The sequence below is a fragment of the Hipposideros armiger genome, unplaced genomic scaffold (genome assembly GCF_001890085.2).
Source record: "Hipposideros armiger isolate ML-2016 unplaced genomic scaffold, ASM189008v1 scaffold_561, whole genome shotgun sequence".
NCBI lineage: Eukaryota > Metazoa > Chordata > Mammalia > Chiroptera > Hipposideridae > Hipposideros > Hipposideros armiger.
Window position 1 is genome coordinate 128,508 of NW_017731911.1, and position 8,664 is coordinate 137,171.

The 8,664-nt window shown below is 45.0% G+C and overlaps 1 long non-coding RNA gene across 2 annotated transcripts in view; it reads right to left on the reverse strand.

Annotated features, from left to right (window-relative positions):
- Window positions 1-3,925: 3,925 nt before the first annotated feature.
- Window positions 3,926-8,664, reverse strand: part of LOC109371321 (uncharacterized) — a 14,621-nt gene continuing 9,882 nt past the window's right edge. The window contains exon 3 of one of the 2 annotated variants that reach the window (XR_002121853.1): window positions 3,926-3,963. This is a non-coding gene — a long non-coding RNA (uncharacterized LOC109371321). The remainder of the gene's footprint in view (window positions 3,964-8,664) is intronic. The other variant, XR_002121854.1, reaches the window with a different exon arrangement.

Below are 8,664 nucleotides of genomic sequence, written 5' to 3' on the forward strand. Positions count from 1 at the left end.
AAATGAATTATCAACCAATCAGTTGTGGCTAGAAAAGGGGGAGGAATAATATCACAAAATATGATGAGTTTGTTAATTTTCTCTTCTTGTTTTTCTCATTTATACTTCGTAGATTTCTGCTTTTATTTCCTTCCTTCTAGTTGCTAGTAACTTCTACTTACTTCCCTCTTTTTCTAGCTTCTTCAGGTGGAATCTTAGGTCTAACTTTGAATATGTCTTCTTGTCAAATACAAGCATTTAAAGCTATAAATTTCCCTCCAAGCACTGCTTTAGCTACATCACACCAACTTTTAAAAGTTGTATTTTCATTATCATTCAGTTGGGAAACTTTCTAATTTCCCTGGTGATTTTTTTTTTTTACCATGGATAGTATAGAAGTATGTTGCTTAATTTCCAAATTATTGATTTTTTTTCTAGATGTTGTTATTGATGTTTTTTTTTTTATTGGAGAAGGGGAACAGTGTTGGGAAATTGGGAAAGGGGAACAGTCAAGTTGTCCTTAAATCTTAGTTTAGTTGTGGAGGGTGCAGCTAGCTCAGCTCCAAGTCCATTCACCATCTGGCCGCCTGTTGGCAGCTCATGGCCACTCAGCTCAATGGTGCAGTGTTCAATCTTAGTTGAGGGTGGGCGTGGCTCACCATCCCATGTGGGAGTCCAACCGGAAACCTTGTTGCTAAGAGCACACACTCTAACCACTGAGCCATCCTGCCAACTGTTGGCAGCTCAGCGGCAGCTCAGCTCCGGCAGCAGCTTACCGGCCCATGTGGGAATCGACCCAGTGACCCTGTTGCTCAGAGCTCTCGCTCTTAACCAACTGAGCCACTTGGCCAGCCCTTGTTATTGATTTCTAATCTAATTCCATTGTACTCAGAGAACACTCTCTGTTTGATTTCAATCATTTTAGATTTATTGGGATTTGTTTTATGGCCCAGGATATAATCAGACACTGAGTTTCAAATGTCTAGTGCATATATAACTTTGTTTGATTCTAACATTTTTTAAGTGGGGTTTCCTGCCTTAGTCAGACCTATTCTTAAGTAGGATTTATTCTGTAAGACAGTTCAAACATTCAGTAAAATCACATCTACTTTACATACATGTCTCTGCAGACATCCCTGAGTCCCCTATCACTCCACAATACTGTCCCAGGCCTGGTGACAGGCAGACTGGCATGGCCTGGTCCTCATTTGCCTTCCTTTTTTTTTTTTAAGATTTTATTGGGGAATTGGGGGAGGAAAACAGCGCTGGGGAATCCGGGGAAGGGGAACAGACAAGTTGCTGTCCTTTTGTTCTTCAGTCTAGTTGTGGAGGACATTGCTTCACTGGCCTATGTTGGTATTATCATTGCGCTCTTCCCGGGTGAGGCAGATCAGTCGCCGGCCTCTGGACGGCCACTCATGGCGGCTCTTGGCAGCTCACACCGGCTGCCGGCCGTTCATGCTGGCTGCCGGCCACACACGGTAGCTTATGGCAGCCCACTGCAGCAGGGGCTGCAGCCCACACCATCACTGGCGACTCACGGCAGCCCAGCTCCAGGTGGAGCTGTTGTTCAGCATCTTAGCTGTAGAGGGCAGTGTCACTGGCCCTCATATGGGATCCAAACCAGGGCCCTGCTGCTCAGAGCTGGCGTCCCAAGCCAGCTCTTAACCAACGCGCCACTTGGCCGGCCCCTCGTTTGCCTTCTAAAGACATCTAGGCTGAAGGCCTTCCTGGCTTCCCCTTCCTGGTCAGGAAGGAAATGCTAAATATACCAATAGCCCCTCTCTGCCTATCTACAGAATTTCTGTATCTAGTTCAGCTCCCTCACTTGAGTATTGTACTTGGTCAATACCTCTTGCATCCCACTGCCAGAGGCCTAGGTGTTTCTAAATCTTTTCCTGCTCCTTTCTGTTTCTCTGTCATGTACAGATGATAACCTTGGCAACCTTCCTATGTCCTCCTACTCTTAAGTTCTTCCTCTGTGTCCCTACCAATGGCTTCCTGAATTTACACAAACCTGTAAAGCGTGTCCCTTTCATAGCAGTCACTTGAGGAAATTCTACCTGGAAGCCTTTTTGATCTTTCTCAAAAATCAGATATTCCTTCAAAAACAAAGTTTTCAGGGTCTACAGAGGATTTGCCACAGCTTCTGCCGCACCTTTGTACCTTTGCCCTGCCTTGCCCTGCCTGGTGTGGCCGACCTGCAGCCGTCCAAGTCCTGAGTCACACCAAATGTTGCCCAAAATGGTCGGACAGGTGAGCAGGTCGGACAGGTATGGTGAGCAGGCCCCCTTGATCCCCCTTCACACTTTTGTTTAATCCCCTCCCCTTGAGTGTGAGCAGCACCTGTGACTAGCTTCTCGCCAATGGATGTGGCAAAGGTGATGGGATGTATGTGATTACTTGTACATGATTATACAAGAGTGTAGCGCCAATCCTTGCTAGAGTCGCTCCATTGCAGTGTTTGAAAAGGAAGTTGCCATGAGTCCTACAGCCATGAGACCCTGTCAGGGAACAAAGAGAAGTGAAGTGACATTAAGAAAGTAAAATCCACCTCACTTGCTGGTTGATTAGATGTGGGAAAGAGGACAATCAAAAAACTTCTGGAAATTAACGCCCAGAAAGGGCCTCCAAACCACACCCTCTGACCTCCACTTTGCAGCCACAGTGGTGAGAGGGGAGTGAACACCCACAAGACCCCAATTTCATAAGTGCTTCAATGGTCATTCACGCAACAAAAGCAGTAGGGGAAAGGGAGAGCCAACCTCTTATTTCTGCCATGCTTAGGAGCACCAGCTTCTAGATCCTCCCAAAACTCATTAAGCTCAGCCTCCCCCTGAAGTCTCTTCAACTCCCTGCCCTTCCAAGCACCCTTGCTAGTCTTGTCCAGACTTAACAGAGTCTCAAGTGCCTCAAGCACTTTCCCTGAGACTGGGAAAAAGCCAGACTGAGCTGGCAGCTGCTGGCCTGGCCAGTTCTTTCCGAGAGATGCAACATGCTGCCAACACCCCCCAGCCACCATCTCTCCGTTGTCTGGCTGCCATGACCCCCATCTGGCCTTTAGAGACCCCACCAGCCTTTGTAACGCTGCCCTGGCATCTGGCATCTGATATTTGTATGACAGAGGGAGAGGCTTCTCTGTTCCCGCTTCTCATTCCCTGCAAGAGGTCTGCTGTTTCTCGGGATAGCAGGTTCTTTTTGCCCCATGAATGGCGAATGATAAGGGGCCCGACTTCATGTTAGTAGCCTAATGTTAGTAGCCTTAGTGAGGGAGAATCTCTGCCCAGATCCCCTCCCACCTGCAGGCCAGAAGCCATCATAACCAAGGGAGCTGAGATCTGCTTTCCTTCTTCCTAAAGATGCTGCGGAACTTCCTCATGGACCCAGAATTCCAGCCCAAGCAGTGGCTTCCCTCCAAGTGTGCATGGACACACTTACTCCAAGGACAGATCTATATCTACAGAGAAAAATATGTTTTGTTTTGTTTAATTTTTATTAAATTTATTGGGGTAACATTGGTTAGTAAAATTATATAGGTTTCAAGCATACATTTCTATAATGCATTATCTATACATTGCATTGTGTGTTCACCACACAGAGTCAGTTCTCCTTCCATCACCATATACTTGATACCTTTACCCTCTTCTACCACCACCCCCACTCCTCCTTTACCCTCTGGTAACCACTAAACTGTTGTCTGTGTCTATGAGTTTGTGTTTCTTTGTTTGTTTGTCTTGTTCCTTCGTTGCTTTCAGTTTTATATCCCATATATCAGTGAAGTCATATGGTTCTTGACTTTTTCTGTCTGACTTGTTTTGCTTAGCATGATAATCTTAAGATCCATCCATGTTGCAAATGGCAGTATTTCATCTTTTCTTATGGCCAAGTAATACTCCATTGTATATATGTACCACATCTTCTTTATCCAATCATCTATCGAAGGACAGTTTGGTTGTTCCCATGTCTTGGCCATCATGCATAATGCTGCAATGAAAATAGGGGTACATATATCTTTAAGGATAAATGTAAGAAAAATATGTTTTACAGTCTCCCAAAAATGAGGCATCAGTAAAATTAGTTTTTCCAGGTGGTCCTTGTACACATACATGTACAACTTTTTAAAATACATTTTGGGCTTCATACTTGATATTTTTCCATAAAATAACTGCCATGGACATGCCAGTCACTCAGTATCCCCATCTATCAGGAGTCATCCTGCCCTTGTTCTGGGGAGCAGAGCTAGCATAGAGAGGTTAAGTCACTTATCCAAGGTCATGCATCTAGTAGGTGCTAGATTCAAACTCACACACTCGAACTTCAGAATTCAGACTTTTACCCACTTTCTATGCTACCTCCTCTTGTTACCAGCTTATATTTTCATAAAGAGATATATTTACTGACATTTTCTATCATGAAGATTTTTTTAAACACATACAAAAGAAAGGTAAAGAGTACAAAGAACTTGCATGTAAATATTACACAGCTTTTGAAGGACATGTACACATACCCACAACCAGTGTTCCATGGAACAGTTTGGGAATCTTAGACCAAGGTCAATGTGAATAGGAGAACATGGGAAGGACCACCAAGGTGGTGCTCAGGAGAAAGCAGACCAGACCCACAGAAGAAGTAGACAGTGTATAAGTAGACAATATATAAGACAGTCATGAAAACCAGGGAGAATGGGAGAGAAACTGAGTTCCTGGGAGGGGGGGGGGCACTGGCAGCAGACAGTGTCAGGCCCTTCAGTATTATCTCAGCTACAGAGAGCCACTTCACCCTTCTGATGGCTGTCTCAACCCATCTTGGCACAACTCCAGCTCCAGAGTTCCCCTGAGTGTCATGGGGTCTGAGGCTGTCACAGCTCTACTTCTCCCTCTGCTCAACCTCACTTCCTTCTCCCCTTCAACAGGAGGTCATTAATCCAAGGCCACTCCTTAATAACCATCCTGCATATTAAATCATCTCAAAGTCTGCTTCCCTGGAAACCCAACCTGCAGCACTCCCTTTCCCTTAAGGGAGTCCCAGTGAGTCTCTGTTCCTTGCAATCCAAAGAGCATAATTAACAGAGTCACCCATCGAGTCACCACCATAGTGGGACTGGGATGACTACTGGACCTCATGTTTGCAGAAGACATACAGACATTGGGATAGGAGCAAGACAAAGCAAATGGAAGACACTGTTACACTGCATGTGTCCAGGGGAATATGTGACCCATATTAGGGGGGAATGCAGCTTTCTCTATTTCTCTGGGAGTGTTTGGGGGCCCATTCCAGCAGACGAGGAGTGGGTAAGCCAATTAGAGGTGACTAAGTCTGCGTAGTCTCCTTGGGCTTCATTTAGCACCCTCTAGGAAAAATGCTAAGTCTTTAAGAGTTCCTTCTCTTTTCCTCCTCCCCAAGGAGATCCAAGGCCCAGGGGCTAACCTGCCTCTGAAGCACCTGCTGCTGTCACTCAGCGTCTGTTTTCTTGGCTGACCTCCTTATTTTGTAGATTACCTGAGATCTACTGCCACTTTCCCTAGATCCCTGAAGCCCTCTTCACAGGGCCAGTTCACCCCTGCAGTGGTGACACCCTCACCCCTACAAACTTATCAGCCGGGCAACTTCCATATCTGCCACTGGGGCCCCAGAAGGATTCCTGGATGCCATGAGCAGGTCATGGGGAGCTGGGCACTCTCTAAGACCAGACTGCCTCATCTCTGTGATGGCACTTTTTTTCTTTTTTTCTTTCTTTTTTTTTTAATATCTTCTTGTTTTTCTAAATGTCAGAGTTCTCGGTCAGACTCGAAAACATTTTAAGACAAATGCTTGGCAATCTCCAAATTATTCTTGATGGCCTTGATACCCCTCTGACCATAATCTTGGGACCAGTAGGACATACATAAAGTCACCTTTTGTGATGGCTTTTCTGATGTGTCAACTTGGCTAGGCTGTAGTCCCCAGCTACTTACACATTATATTACACACATACACACACACACATACGCACACACACACCACACACACACACACACACACACACACACACGTCAGGCGGTATGATAAATGTCATGGAAGAATTATTAAGCTGGGTGAGGATCTGGATACATAAGAAGAGACATTTAGCACAGAGCATAGCACATTGTGTTAGTTATTTCTGTTAATGTCACTATGTCACCCAAGCTAGCTGGAGACCTCTCTCTGTCACCCACTATATCCCATCCACCACTGTTTATTTTCTATGGTGATAAACTCTCAAATTCTTCAGCTTTTTATCCCCACTGACACTATGTGTGACTGACCCTCATTATCACTTCCTGTATCATAGCAATAATCTCCTACCCTCCCTGCATCCATCAAATCCATCGACATTGTGATAACAGCAAAACTGTACATAGCTTTCACCATGTGGCAGATGCTGTTCTAAGCACTTTGCAACCACAGGAAGTACATACTATAGTTGTCATCACCATTTTACAGATGAGGACACTGAGGCACAGAGGAGCTAAGTGCAGACAAGCATCTGCAACCCGTCTTTGCCTCCTTCCTCGTCCCTCTATGCCTCACTTTTATTGAGGTTTACACCAACACAGCTTCACATCCCAACTCTATCACTTAGGACCATGAGATCTTGGGCAAATGCCTTCAGTTCTTAGTTTGGACTGCCATAAGAAAACGCCATAGACTTGGGAAGCTTAAACAACAGAAATTTGTTTCTCATAGTTCTGGAGGCTGGGAAATCCAAGATCAAGGTTTCAACTTTTGGTGAGGCCCCTCTTCCTGGCTTACCAACTGCCACCTTCTCACTGTGTGCCCAACAAGGTCTTTCCTCTGTGCACATGTGGAGACAGAGAGAAAGAGAGCTCTCATATCTCTTCCTCTTCTTACAAGGGCACTAATCCCATCATAAGAGCTCCACCCTCATCTAAACCTAATACCTCCCAACGGCCCCACCATCTAATACCATCACATTGGGAGTTAGGACTTCACCATGTGTACTTTTCAGGGACGCAAACATTCAGCCCATAACAAACTCCCCTTGTCTATAGAGCAATAAATGGGGCTAATAATACTTCCTCCCAGAGTTGTCATAAAAGCTCCACAACCTGGGAGTACCTATCGTTATTGAGATAGCACAAGTAAACATGTAAGACCAAGCCTGCCACATAGTAAATATTCCGTAAGTGTCAGCTATTGTTACTAGTGCCATTACACATTCCTTAACTCAGATCAACATTCACAGCCATGTAGACCAGCGAACACCACCACTGAATCTGCCACTGACTGATGTAGACATGTCCTGTTATACCCATCACACATTCCATTTATGTATGTATGTATGTATGTATGTATGTATGTATGTATTTAAAGATTTTATTGGGGAATTGGGGAAGGGGAACAGCCAAGTTTTTGTCCTTTACTCTTAGTTGTGGAGGGCGCAGCTAGCTCAGCTCCAAGTCCAGTTGCCATCCGGCCGCCCGTCAGCAGCTCAGGGCAGCTCAGCTCATGGTGCTGTGTTCAATCTTAGCTGCGAGTGGTTGTAGCCCACCATCCCATGCGGGAGTCGAACCAGCAACCTTGTTGTTAGGAGCACGTGCTCTCACCAGCTGAGCCATCCTGCTACCTGTTGGCAGCTCGGCTCGGACGCAGCTCACTGGCCCATGTGAAAATCAAACTGGTGACCCTTGTTGCTCAGAGCTTGCACTCTTAACCAATTGAGCCACTTGGCCAGCCCAGCATCTGTTTATTTATGTGTCTGTTTCCCATTACAGGCCACGAACATCTCAAGTTGCAAGGTCACAGGCCAAGATACCTTGGAATGCCCTGCACCTAGTGTCAAGCATCTGATAGGCACCCAGGAAATGCTTGTTAAATAAATATATGAGCAAATGAAAGAATGAACCGGGTCAGGTGAAAGTCAGACTCCCAGGTGAGAACTCCCTGGTTTACTCAAATGGTCACAATATTGTTATGTGCTTTGGAAACAAGAACTCATGTTTGTACCAGTTCACAAAGGCCTAAGAGTCAGAGTTCCTGTTCTAGACCAAATTCAATACCTGTACTGTCATCTGATTTAAATGTTAATGGGTATATAAGATGAATTATGTCCCCTCAAAATTTATTTTAAAGTCCTAACCCCATACCTCAAACTGTACCGTATTTCCCCATGTATAAGACACACCCTTTTACAAAAAATGTAGCGTCTAAAAACTGGGTGTGTCTTATACAGTGGTTGTAGATTTTTTTACTTGCATTTCCCGCAAGTGATGAGGAGTTGTATGAATTTTATGATGAATAAAACTTGAGTTCAATAACTTTAGGTAATACATTTTTTTCAAATTTCGGGCCCCCAAATTAAGGTGCATCTTATACATGGGAGCGTCTTACACATGGGGAAATACAGTAACTGTATTTGGAGATAATGCCTTTAAAGTGGTGATTAAGTTAAAATGCAGCTGTTAGGGTGGGGCCATACTCCAGACCAGGGGTCAGCAAACTGCAGCTCGGGAGCCTCATGCGGCTCTTTGGGTACATTCCATCTCAAAAGTTAGCTGACCCCTGGCAGAGCCAATCCTGTCCCTCACAATTTGAAAATTACTCGAGAGCCATAAATATATTTTTACATAATCACCGTTATGTGAATAATATCCTTTAAAAATTTTATAAATGAGGGCCGGCCGGGTGGCGCGATGGTTAAGAACT